Raw genomic sequence first — 14575 nt, forward strand, 5'->3', positions numbered from 1 at the left:
CCATCTGGATCAGGTCTTGGCTTTTTGCAGATGATATGGTTCTGTTGGTTTCATCGGACTGTGATCTACACCTTTCACAGAAACACTTTACAAGCCAGGAAGAAAATCAGCACATCAAAATCTGACACCACGGAAAATGTGAAGTAGCCTAACTGGGTCGGGAACGAGGTTCTGAGGAGTTCAAGTATGACGGAATGTTCTTCCTGAATGAGGGAAAGATGAAGTGGGCGATCGGTAGGCGGATTGGTGGGCCACCTGCAGCGATGTGAGCATTGTACTGGTTTGTCGTGGAGACGGTGTGTATCAACATTCCTACTCTCATCTATGGTCACGAGTAGAGGCACAACTTTGTTCTTTCTGATTTGTATTATAGGCACATCTCTTACAGATCACATCATTTATATATTAGCAAACAACTGTTAAATACTGAAAATTATGACTAGAAGTCATTTTTACGCAATTGTTTTGCCGCACTGTTTAGCGCAGCGCACCTATGCGTTGCATACAGTGCATACCCTCTAATTTGCACCACTGGATGGCACGAATAGTAACCTTCAAAAATATTTTAAAGAAGATGCTGTCTTGCACATGTTAAATATTTAATGTCAGTTTTATCATTTGCCTTTGTCTCAGTATTGTTTTTATTGTTTTATGACTTCAACAGTGTTGTTAATGTTTGTTTACTGTAAAAGTGTGCTGATTGATCTGCCTAGGTTTAATTCCCTACCTGCCAGGTAAATAAGAATTTGTTCTTAACTCACTTGGTTAAATAAAGGTTCAATTACATTATAAAGAAAAAGAACAAGGTCATGGTTACAAGAGGCTGAAACGAGTTTCCTCTGCAGGTGCTCAGCAGAGAAGCTTGATTTTTGTTATTTCTTTTATCTGCTTTATACTGTGACAACATAATGATAATTTTAACAAATATGTCAAACAGACTTTTTATATAAACATTACATACTGCACTTTTAAGCGGTATCGTAATTGTTTTTATTGTACTTTTTTTCTGCAGATAAAAATCTGGAAAGTGTGGCATGCATCATCTCTTTGTCCCCTGAAGGTTTTGATTGATTCAGGGGGGTGCAAATACTTTTGCAAGGCACTGTAAATTTGACCTTATGTCAGAGCACTGTTTCATGCCTCAGCACTGTCCTGCATCTGTATCAGAAAGCAGAACAGATTTCAACCTTGGAAATAAGTTAATACATGGTGTGCGGCTGGTTCAACTGATTTGTATTCATGTGCTTGATCTGGCCCGCAATTTGATGTACGCTCCGCTCTGACTGCACCAAGCAGGAGTCAGACTAAATCTTGCTTATATACAGTATTCATCAGGGACAAGGTCATGAATATTTGATGCATGTACCTATCACCCAGCCTATCATATACACCCAAACAAGAAACAAAACTGCCACAGCTTGCAAACTCTTTGCCTTATCAGCTCTTCTACTGTGACCTGGCAGGAAAGCATTTGTCTGCAGCATTTCCTTTGAATTACTGTGACGACGAAGGAGGGGAGAGTCAAAACCAAAGCACATTCTGACCTTAAGTGCTGGGATGGTTTAGTACATGAACTCATCTGTGTAATTAAATTTATGGTAGACTTTTGAATCCTACACACAGTCATATTTTTTACTTTGATCTATCATAAAATAATGCTGTTAACTTGGTAAAGTATCTCCTTTTTCCCAGAATATTACATTTATAAGCAAATGTTTTGCAGGAGTACGTCACTGTCAGAACTAAGCAGTGGAAAGACCTTAAGTTCAGAAACACTAATTTCTCTTAAATATTTGCAGTCAAGTGATTTATGTCGACTTTGGTGTGAAAAACTGCATACTTTCTGTACGGCAAACAAGAAAACCGAGTAAAAATGTCAAGCTAGCTTTGAATTATGAACCATAACCAAGTAAGGCCATGTATATGTAGCAAAGACTAGCTAAAACTGGTGCTGAATTCAGGTATATTTACTTTTCCTGGACTTTCTGTTTTTGCTGGTGTGCAAAAGGACGGTTGAGTTAAGAGCGACGCAATTAAATCAAATGAAGAAAAAGAGAAATGAGTTTGCAGGTTTACATGTTTGTAAAATTCTGATTGAAACATAAATCTAAGGTTTTGTTTCTTTTAGTTGTGCTGTTTCTAGAGGGGTGGGTGATTCTTTTTGTGGGATGCACTCAGCATGTCAAGGTTAAAACTGACTGACAGACCATCACTCATGTTTAGGGCTAGTCAAACGCAGTGACAGAATGAAAAATGGAGGAGCTGATAAGACAACATTCAATGCCGGCTGCACAGATTTATTATTAGCATTTCCAATGCAAATGTGGGGTCTGATTTGTCCTTGTTATAGCAATGAATTATACCCTGCACACAGTGTCTTGTATTTGTAGGAAACCTACTGGTTATTTCTAGTTAACTTTTTATGTGTACTGCTGTTAATATTTAAAAAACTGGGCAGGTTAGCGTTTTGTCTTGTCAATTAAGCATCAATAAAAGCTAATTTTGTAGCTTATTTTACACAAGCAGCTTTTTACATCTATTGTTTTGAACGTTGTTTGGTATGGTGCTTCATTCATCTAATGAATCTGGATTTTCACTAACAATCTGTTTGAAAGCTCTGTAATAAGTCAGAGAAAGAGCAAGACATTGGCTTGTTGAAAACTGGCAGTATGTGTCAAGTCGGAAATATATTAACGAGTGATGAAGCTCTGTTTCAGGTGAAACATTGTTGTAGTTTTCTTAACCTGATCAATCATCTATTGGGGCAACGTAAAAAGGCTGCCCTAGAGAAACTCCAGAAACAAAAGTATTTTCCCCTGTAAAATCCATCCTGTTGTTTTATTTTTTGGTCATATGAAAACGTTTTAGATCATAAAACAAATGTAATTAGAGTAAATACAAATGCAGATAAGTGATATTTCTTTCCCAAAGAAGTCAACCCAAAATTGAAAACAAAGTCGCTGGCACCTTTTATTAGTCATCTGTGTTATTGGTTCAGTTTCCCTGATTAATGTCAGACCTGTAGAATCAAGAAAGGGATTGAACCCTTCTAAGAACTTGAAGTAGGCCAAAATTTTAACAAATTTGTCCAAAAATATTTAAGTTAAATTTTAAAAAAAAATCAGAGAAATTATTTTTCTTTTTTTTAAAAAGAGAGTTTTCCAGATTTCCTCTAAAAAATACGTGCTTATTTAATTTATGTAACGGCTACAAAAAAATAAACCAATCGGAGATCCTTATCTGCGGTTCCTAGGTAGAATTTGTTTCCTCAGGAGATTTTTTCTGGTTCAAGCTAAAAATCAGCCAATCTCGTCTTGTATTGCAGTCAGTGGGCGGGTCCTTCCTCTTCCACAGGCTGTTAGCTAACCTAACGATTTTTCTATAAGTCTGTAGATGTAACAGTTGATAAGTGTTCAATGCGCAGATAATGTAGCCCAAAACTACAGATGTATTGCAGATTTTCTTTTTTCTTTTTGTTGTTGTTGGCCTTTTTAAAACCACGATTAAACCATAAAAGAATCGCGGTGTTAAAGTTTGCTGCTTCGGTCCTGGATGCCGTGTGGAAAAAAAAAAAGAAGCTAATGCTAAAGGTTTAACGGTCACTTTTCAAAACATATCCGTGGAGTGATGACCAAATGGACGGTGTGGGTTTGGTTTCATCTGAGCGTTCATGGTGAGTAAAACCAGTTTTGTTTGTATTTAGTTGCGTTTTTTGTTACTTTGAATCAGACTGTTTTCAATGGCTTTTTGAGTTTTTGTGCTGTTCTGTACGGATCTCTGGGGTCCTTCACATTGATTCTTAATACACTTAACGCGAAATCATAGCAAGTTGTTAAATGTGCTTTAAATATAAAGTTTAAGAGTTTTGACTTTTATTGCAATGCTATTATGGGATGTTGGGAGATAATTTCCCTAGCAGATTAGCATTTAAGGCTGCTAAGAGTGCTCCCTCCCCCACTGCATTTTTCTATAAATGTTGAACATTTTCTTCAAGAAAAAGTCCGTTATTAATGTAAAACGTAAGACAACCAAATCTTACTTGGTAGGTACTGCATTTATAAATCTACTGAAAGCAAATGACTGCATTCCCTTGTAAGGTTGTAGTTCAGTTCTGCCGTTCATTTGGTTCCGGTGTTGTCCAATCAGCAGTGTCATCTCTGTTGAACTTTTTGTTTAAGCTACCGCAAGTTCATCTTTTGGTTCTATTCTGGCAAATAAACTAAACTACAACATTATTCTATGACTGTGGAGACTTTAACCAGAGCAAGTAGGTGTGAAATGAAGATACCCACTTTCTAACGATGCTTTTTATGCAATGTGACTCAATGCGAATTTATCTTCTTATGTCTTTATAGATTACAGTGAGACCTTTACATTTTGGTTCGTGGCCAGAACAGCTGTAACCTGTGCCAAGTATTAAAAAGGTATGTTGTTAAAATAACTTATTTTGACTAACAATTGTAGATTATATATATTTTTTCCTTCTTTCTTTTCATTTTTATAAACTCTGACATCAAAAGGCAGCCCGGCTCCTGTAAACCAGCCAAACTTACTACTGATGTAACTATTTGGCAGCGATAAGAACTGTTGACATGTCTTTGATATGCAGCTAAGGTAAAAATATCCCCTTATACTTGGATCACAAGACAGTGTAAACTCAGTTTTTTTTCGCCATTAGATGCAAATGACACACATGACTTCATCCCAGACGAGGGTCGCCGTAAGGTGATACCTCTCATTTGCAGCAGCTTCTGAATTTCAGTAGACGTGAACAGCGTTCAAGCCAAAACATGCAGCTGTGGTGTCAGAATGAGAAGCAGCTAATGTGCATTGCAATGGAGTTAAACACTTATGCAATTACTCAAGCAACGTTTTCGAGTGAACAGATTTCACCTGCTGACTCTGATCTTCAAACTGTCGGCTTTGGTATTATAACTCAGAGCTTTGAAGGGGTTGCTACATTTTTTAGACCTGTTATTGCATGTAAAGAGGAACATTTTTGCAGTAGAGCCTTGTTTTGGCAGCGCTTTAAGGACAGTTGTACCTGATGAGATTAGTTCAGAAGGGGAAGGCGATAAAAGATTGTGATGAGAATAAGGGGAGTGTTGTTTTGATAGCAGGGAAAAGAGGTAAATATCTGTCAAAGTTGTATTATATCCTTCACTCTGAGCAGTGTAGGTAAACATCAGGTGTGACATAGAAAAACAGTCATGAAAGCCAGAGTACAAGTTATATTCTCCCCCATAAAGAAACCCTGATCATTACCCTCCTCCATTTATTTCCAAAAAAGGCATTGAGGTATTCAGGACAGAGTTTGGAACATAAAATGCTTTTCAACCTGACAATTAAATTCAAAAAGCTGCCCAAGGAGGAAGCCTAGCATAGCGCTCCAGTTGTTTTTTTTCTCCCCCTCATAGTTAACAGTTCAGTTGCTTTGCCATTAAAAAAAATTAAATTTAAAAATAGCTACTTCATAAGTGTAAAGCAATTCAGAGGAACAAGCTAATAATAGGGGTTATTATGTGATTGCTGTAGTTCAGTGTTGTAAAACTTGGACTTTTAGCTGTGAAACAGAAAAGCGATGGATCATTTTGTGTTCCAACTGTGGGTAGGAAGCATGTGAGAATAAAATTGCACATCCAGCAATCAGTTCTGTTTACTGTGGTGTAAACCTTTACAGTAAGAACCCCTTTATGCTTGTAAAAAAAAACAACTTGTTCGACCCGGGGAAAATGTTCTTCCCTCTAAAAAAGTAAGATGTTGGGAAGTTAAGTAGCTCGCTCCATGTTCTAAATCTGGCTCCTCTGAAATAAAATGTAATGTTTGTTTATTTTAGTGCATCCTAAATAAGCTATGGCACAAAGGAGAAAGCAACTCATTCTACAAACTGTCAAACTAAGAAAAAACTTTGGAAGTCATGTTATTCAGCTTCCACTTAATAATATTATATATATTGTTATAATAATATTTTCAGGAGGATTATCAGACAAAATATGAATGAAATACTCATACTTTTTAATACAAAGAAATGTGTTTTATGTTCATATAATTGGGTATTTCTTGTTAAAAAATGGCTGAAAAGTTAATTTGGACACTGAAATATTAGACATGACAAAACACAAGGGGAAGATCCATATTAAACCAGTTGATAAAATTATGTGACACCATAAATTACTCAGCAATGTAATATGAAGCAAAAGGTGCAGAAGCACCATTTGTTCTTCCAGTTTTATTTAAAACACATTCTTATGTCCTTTAATCCCACATGTCTCTCACATTAATATTCAATGTAAATCCAGACATGTAATTTATAGTGAATTTTTTTTTCCCCCTCACTTTGCGGTCATTCCTGCAGTCACCCACTTGGTGGAGCTGTGAGGTGGAAAAGCTACTGTTGCTGAAATGCATAAACACTCTAAATGTCAGGATTTATTCATGATTTATTTGCCACTTAAAGCTCATAAATACTTAACGTACTAAATATATGAGATGGGTAAGGCGCCTGTAAATCCAGGATGTGCTTGAAATGCTTCTTAAAAGATATTTTATGGCATGATCAAAGAGTGCTCAAAAGCCAAAGATGATAAATAAAAGAAGAAATATGAGAGGATTCTATCTGAGCTAACAAACCAAAGCTTTGTTCCTTCCTTTTAATTGATTGTACTGGTAAAATCTTGCTTGGTCTTAGATCAGCATGTAACAATCATAGTTAATTAAAACAAAACGGCAGTTTATACTGGTGTAGCTTTGTGGATTATCACAGAAAAATGACGCATCGGCCCTCCGGAGCCGTTTAGTCAGTCCACACCTAACCCTACTTCTTCTTCTTCCCCTCCCTTTAATCCCCCTATTCCATCAAATCCTGCCACTCCCAATCATCACCCCCTTTCGAAGCCCCAACGAAACACGTGCTGCTCACTACAAACACTGACACACTCACCCCTTCTGAAAATAAACACTCCAGCGCACACCTCCTTTTGTGTTTCTGACTCAAATCAGAAGCATTTTCACTTAAAATTCTTCTTTCCGAGCCGTGCAGCGTTTGAACTGTGACGCCCAGATTTAAAGAAGGCGCTAATGAGCTGCTTGAAGTTCAAAGGTTTTAAGGTGTGGAGCTTATCCTGATCCCGTAACCCAACAGGAATAAAAATACAGAAGGTTTCCCAGAACGCACTGTTGGAAAATCCTGATTTAACTCTCAACCTTTTCTTTTTCTTTTTTACAGTGGCCTGGTGTACTGTAATCGCTTTATGCTATCCAAAACATTAGTGCTGATTGCTAAAAACAATGTGTAGATCGTTGGGGCCGCTTTCCAAGGAAACGACTATCGGTGGCATCTGTGTGGCCACGTTTATGTCGAGAAGAACCGCATAATGAGAGTTTGCAAAGACTAACTGGAGGAAATCACAATGAGGAAACGCAAAACCCCTCTGTTTAAACCAAAAGCACGCCAGCCTGCTTACAGAACGACCACTTACAGCAGACGGTGCCATTCGAGATCTATTTAGAGATTGCTTTACTAAATTGAGCATTGTGTGCCACTCAGGCACCAAGCTTCAGCCACCGCAGAACATATGGTGTCTTGCAAAAGTGCTAACAGTTCTTGAAGTTTTTTGACAGTTACCTAAACCCACAAATTTCACTGTTTGTTAATGAGATTTTAGATGTTAAATTGACACAAAGAGTACATAGTAGGTAACTGAAAGAAACATTTTTTGAATCTTTTATTAGTAAGAATCTGTGCTGTTCGCATTTGTATTCAGCCACCCTTACTCTGATACCCTAAAATAAACCCCAGAGCAAAAATTACCCTTTAAAATTAGTACGTAGAGTCCAATTGGTTGTAATTTAATCTCTGTAAAAATCCAGCTGTTCTGTGGTGTTTTTTTCTGCATTATGAAAACCAACTAACACAGCAGACAAGTCTGGGATAAAGTTGTTAGAAAATAATATCCTAAGCTTTGAAGATATAACGGTATTGGTAATTTCATAATCTGAAAATGGAAAGAAAAACAGCAAAACCACCAAGACACAGTGTTAATCTAAACTCTCAGGCTGAACAGCGAGAACACGTTGGTTGATTGACACATGGGATACATGTCGCCTGGCAAAATCAGTTTCTATACATAACCCAAAAGTAATGCAGAAAAAGGTGTTTCCACAAAGTACTGACTGAAGGCTTCTCAGGGTTTTAGTTGTAAAAATATTTTTAAAATTTTTTTCTGTCCACTTCAGAATTATGCTCCAATTTGTCTCTGAAAAAAAATCTTAGTAAAGTAGAAGTTTTATTGTAGTTGGTGACGCCTTTTCTTTTTAAGGCGTCACCAACTACATTTGCACAACCAAACTTCATCTTCTTGTTTAATGATTTAATCATAGTACATTTAGCCCCAAAAACCACTCTGTATAAATCTCTGCATCTAATTAAAAATGTAACATCCAAGGTCATCCATGTTTTTATGTTGAGAAGAAATTGATTGTGTTATCCATCTTTCAGAGTGTCCAGGGTTAGCTGAGGAAGAGGAGAAACACCTGCTTGTTGCTATTGTTCAGACGGTTTTCTCTAAAAATGTCTGAACTCTCCAACATGCTGCAGCTGGACATGGGAGGGGACTGTGAAACTTTTTGGCCTGTTTATTGTAGATCTTTTCAGTGCTGTTACCGACAGCAGATGTCTTTTATACACTAGCAGCATTTTCCTGCGGTGCTCTGATGTTGACATGAATATTATGGAGCTTTCCTGTAATTCTGCAAACCCAACTAATCTTCAAATTTTGTTGAGAATATGTTTAGCCAAAATGTGGACAGCTGACAACCGAGTTTATGAGCACAAGAATGGGAATGGGGGAAGACTCAAAGGAGTTTTTTTTTTACTTTTCTTCTGGTCTCTTGTAGAACCATAGCTGGTGTTAAAATGACTCTTACTTCTGCTGTTTGTGGTCTAGGATTTTGAAAGCATTTTAGAACTTTAGGCAGCTTTGAAATGATCCATAATTACTTGAATTTCAATGTTTCTTTAATTGAAATGTGACAGATTTATTGAAATATCTGGAACATAGGTTTTTTCATCGTTAAAGGAAAATGTTTTGGAATATATGGTAAATTCTATTTTTGTAAAATAACTTCTCATTTTAATTCAAGTCTGTTTCTGATTGGTTGATCAGTCTCTGATGATGTCTCCTTCCACAAAAGTGCAAAGTCTTGATGTATCGACCTTGTCTCCCAACTCAAAAATGTTTCTCTGAGTCAGAAAGTGGGCTGGTCAAGTTTTAGCAAATCTTTAAAGAATCTGAAATGTGTCTGATTAGTTTTTGAATTTTATTTACGGGATTCCTTCATTCTGAGATTTCGTCACCTGTCACCAAGCAAAATCTTGGTTTAGCAAGTTGTTTACCAGCAACAACAATTATATTTTCACTTAAGGCCAGTTTGGTTAGCATAACCTTTGCACCCTAATAAATAAAATCATATGAAATGTGCGTTTTGCATTTCCACAGTGCGTAATTAAAGTGTGACAGTAAAGTTAATAATTAATTTTTAAGGGAATAAATGCCTCTTTTGACAGCACAACAGGTTTTGTTTTAAGCCACATATGCAAGACATGAAACATTTTTAACCATGATTTGTGGAGCAGTTCTTGTGCTCTTGTGTGCCCCCTGCTGGTCTTGAGCATTTGCTTAGTTTTGTTTCGGACCCACGTTTTAGGGTGGCATTGTTTAATATAATCTTGTCAAGCATCTTTTTCGTTTACTTTAACTTGATTGTCGCTGGAAAGTAGATTTATATATTTTTTTCCAAATTAGACTTCCTTACCTCCTGCTGGCTTTGGGTCTAGCCTGCTATTATCACCCCATGAAAAGTTCATAAGGGAAAATAAATAGCTGTGATGATTATGTCTTTGTACATGTCAAAGCACAGGCCAAAAGTGGCAGAAAATGTGCTTGATGAATCAAATTTTGTCATCCAACACCCCGGGGTTATAATTCAGAGCCAGCTGGTTGAACCACTACCTTATCAATTAGTCGGGTCTCGTTCTTCACTGAGCTTGTGCAAAGTTTTTTCTACTAGGTCCATTTGCTGCAGAAATGCATGTTTATGTCAGAGGTAAAGTGGTTCCTTTTTTCGCTGAACTTATAAACATTTTAGCATGCAATTAAGCATATTTTGAGAACCCAGTGAATGACAAACTATCTGGGACAAGAATGTAAATTCAAAATACTGGAGGAATGCCAACTGCCTCTTTAGTAATAGAGGGAAATTCATCACTTCAGGGGGAAATTCTTAATGCTTTAGATTTGATTACATCCAAATGTTTTGTTGTGTGATCTACCTTTGATGATCGGAATCATGTTCTCCTGTGTTATTTCTGAAGCTGGCTGTAAAACATCACATTGCTGAAAATACAAGCTGCTGAAATCGTTTCCCCCCCACAGCTGTAGTAAACACAAGTCTCAGTCGAGCTGAAACATGTTCTGCAACTTTGCCAAATAAAATCCAATGGGAAAGAGATTTTTTGTTTTTCTTTGCCCTTGAATATACAAAAGTTTCCTGTTACCGTACATTAGCCAGTTTATTCTGTGTGACCCGCTCTAAACTGAACATGACTTCTGTGCTACCTTCAATTGCTGCAGTCACAGTTTACGTTTGGTTTCCAAGAGGTAATGTTGCCTCATTGAAGTTGAGCAGGAAGTCGTCTAAGTAGTGTTGTCTGGAATTTGCTGGAACATGCATCATGTGGGAATGACTAGAACTAAATGCAAATGTCAGTAATGGCTTCTGCAACTTTATTCAACAGAGACCCGGAGGGTAAAAATTGGGTGGTAACATTTAATTGGAGGTGAATTACAGCCTAAAGACTAGCACACATTGTTTGTTTTTAGTTATTTTGTTTTTTCCCAAAAAGCAAGCAGAGCTATAATCCAAAGCCTCATTTTATTGAAAGTTGCATTACACTCCTCATGCGTTTCTCTCTTAAAACAAATCTTGCTCTTAGGTTTTTCCCACTGTATATACAGTAGAGCAGCCTCTACATGAAATAACCTGCTGAGTTTCACTGAATGCCAGATTCCTCCTCGTTTACTTTCATGCTGTTGAGTGGCATTGTCACGAACTGTTGTCAAGAGCTTTTCAGATTAAACCACATTCCCCAAACAGGCCTCATTTGCTTTCCCTTTACTTAGTGCTGTACCACACCAGTTTGTTGAAGTAAAACTTTCATTTTCCCTAACTAGAAAACTGCAAAGATGCTGTATCCATCTCATAAAGCACTTATTGCAGGGCAGAACACTAGTAGTTAGCCTGCGTGCACTAGTCTGCTTTGCAAAATAACTAAGAGTTCTTTAAAACCTCAAAGCCTCTTAAACTTACAGTAGGTGAAGATAAGGCCACAGAGGCGTCTGTACTGTTACCTGTGGGAGCTTAGTAGTCAGAGTGCACCACTGTTTTTAGCAGGTGTACTTGTTATTGTCAGAGAGTGACAAGTTAAAAATGGACCTGTAGGTTTGTTCTGAGTCACATTAAACTATATGTCCTGGCATGATGGACAGAAAAATGTTCTGTCTACCATGATGGATGGAGACTAAAATAAAATTTTGTACGTTTGCAAAACAAAATGTGCTTATACAATGTCCTAAGTGCTTAAGACTTAGGACATTGTATAAGCACTTTTTTGGTGACCTTCACTTTTTGACATTATTCTATACTGTAAACCAAATTTCAGATTATGCTTTCATTTCCTTGAAATGTATGGACAGTCAAATGTTACATTTTAGATTTTTGATCTCTACTTTTAAAGCATTATACATAGCTGTTTTTTTGTTTTTTGTTTAAATACAAATGTTTTTTTCCCGTAATTTATATTAAGGGCTTGCACCAAGGATAAAAAAAATAGATTCCCTACAGCCCTGTCCACATTTTCTACACCTGGTAAAAATAAAATTGGAAACAGAAATGTATTAAAGAAAAATTCAACCTTTAATTTGAACATATTTATCTAGTGGACAAATAATCCACCAAAAATAATTTTTTATTTTATTTTATTTACAAAATCACTATCACAATTGTTTACCAATATCTAATTACCTAAAGTCCCTTCCCCATTGTCAAGTCTCATTTTAGTTGGTTAGTTTGGTTCGGTGTGAGCCAAGTTAGGTCTGTCTCCACTGGCAGTGTATTCCTCAATATTGTGGGTGGGAACACAGGAATGTGGGTGGGGCATCAGCTTGCAGGAGCCATGGCTTCTGTTTGCCTGTACACTGCAGGGTTTGAGTTGTTGTTTGAAGAGTTGGCGAGATTCAGCCTTTTTTAATATAGTGATGTACTGTAAATCAGTGGTCCCCAACCCCCGGGCCGCGTACCAGTCTGTGGACCAATTGGTAACGGGCCGCACAAGAAATAATTAAATATTTCCGTTTTATGTGTTATTTGAGTCTGGAGGGTCTTTTATTTTGAAAATCCTTTAATTGGATTCTCTCGGTTACGTCTTGCGCGCCAACATTGAGCCCACAAGCAGCAAAATGAGTAAGAAATAAATCAGATGTCTTTGGAAAGTTTCTTTGCAAAGGGGAAAAGGCCCAGCGAAGAGACAAGAGAATGGATTTATCCAGACCGGTAGGTGACTCCCACATTCCAAGCCCTCTCTAAATAATTTGCGGCGACCGGCTCGCTGATGAGGCATTGAAGCCTTCAAACCGCTTCGCCACATAGAGACCATGAGCATCCTGTGCATAAGCAACACTTTGGGTGTCATTGTTTCCCAGATGGGACCGTCTCATTGCAGAGAAAGAAACAAGCTCAGGGCTCCCATTAATTTGTCGTTATCGTGAGTAAAAAAATTTCACGGAAGTAAAGTCTTCGTTTTTGTTGCGCATCTGTATCTTATTTTGAAGGGATGTTTAAACGTCACCATAGCGACCAGAGTTAGAGAGCGTTAGGACAGTGGTCGAGATGAGAGGAGTATAGCTTGTGAGTCTCAAGTCTGGTTCACACGGCATGATTTAAGAATTGTCGGTCGATTTTCCAAACCTCTGTGAGCACAAACGAGCCAATAAAAGTATAACAGGTTTGATCGGTTCGTGTGTCCAGCCACACGGCAGGAGCAACACACCACACATAAACCGATTCCACTCACGAACATCCCGATTCCAGAAGAAAATACCTTAAAACCCCAATATACCATATGTGAATTTAGAATAAACGAACACGGATGACTTTGTAGAAGCAGTAGTGATAGTTTGTGGACTAATTTTAAGCGATAAAAGACCAAACAAAAAGAAAAGGCGTTGGATAAAAAACGGAGGGAGCAGCCGCTCTATTTGCTGCACTATGATTTGGAGGTGAGTTATTGTTTTGTAGTGAACAGTTTTAACTGAATAAACATCCATGTTTATTAAGCACATGATAGTTTCCACATATGATTTCCGATGTCCACCGGACTCTTGGTTCCGCCACGTCAGCTGTTTGGGATTCCCCTCCGTGCTTATGTCACCGCGTTTTCTGATTTGCTACCTGTCACATTCAACATTCAACAGGCTGCATTCTCGCTCCCAGTCAGGAAAAACCCCACATGCTTCGATAAAAGGGCCAAGACAATCCAACATGTTGAATATGTCCGATTTTAGATCATCCTGCAGATAATAGTAACTGCAGGATGGTCGGTTACCTAGTCGACAATCTTAGAACTGGGAACGTTCATTAAGGAGAAAATCAGGGCAAAAAAATTAAAATTGTGCCATCTGAACTAGGCTTTAGCAGACATACCAACATGCAGAAGCCTTATCTGACCCCCCAACCCCTGGGCCGCAGTAAAATTGCCAAGTCCTGACCGGTCCGCAGTGATAAAAAGGTTGGGGACCACTGATGTAAATTACTGGCCAATCAATGGACGCCATCTGCTGTCAATCAAATTTCTTACATGCGATATACAGCTTGCATTACCCCTGAAGTTGTTACGTAAGACTCGAAAGAGCCATGCAGAATTTGCAAATGAGACGAATTTGGCTGGGGCGTATTGAGGCAGGACCGGTTAATGCCATGCTCATGGAGAAGCGGCTTAAATGAAGCATTTATAAATATCCACTTCCCTATTTTAATGTTGATGCTGATCATCTCAAATGTTTTATTTAATAATCTGGAATCTTCTGTTTCATTGCTGACTAATTTTGGTATTTCTCTTACACTCATTAGTTCTAAGCCATAATTCGTTGCTATGTCTTTAAGAAGATGCTCGTCGATTTTACCGTAATGGTTTATCGGTATTTCTAATCATTTTTGAGAAGTGTAAACAGAAACATTCTGATTGTAGTTTAGAGAAGTAGTCATTTTCCAAGTCAGGTCTTTGAGAGATGGAGCAGTAAGTGATTTATTTTGATATTTTGAGCTGTAAATATCCTTTTAATGACAGCTCAATAGTGAGAGTGTCTGAGGTAAATTAAGTTTATATTGTTCAGAAATTATCCTAAGCCATTTAGTACAGCATTCAGTTTGAGAGAAATTCATACAGTCATTAATATTAAGTTATAGCTAACATGAACAGATAATGATGCATTGACATCCCATAATCAATGAGCTTCCTTGG

This window comes from Xiphophorus maculatus, chromosome 6 (assembly GCF_002775205.1).
Source record: "Xiphophorus maculatus strain JP 163 A chromosome 6, X_maculatus-5.0-male, whole genome shotgun sequence".
In the NCBI taxonomy this organism is placed as follows: Eukaryota; Metazoa; Chordata; class Actinopteri; order Cyprinodontiformes; family Poeciliidae; genus Xiphophorus; species Xiphophorus maculatus.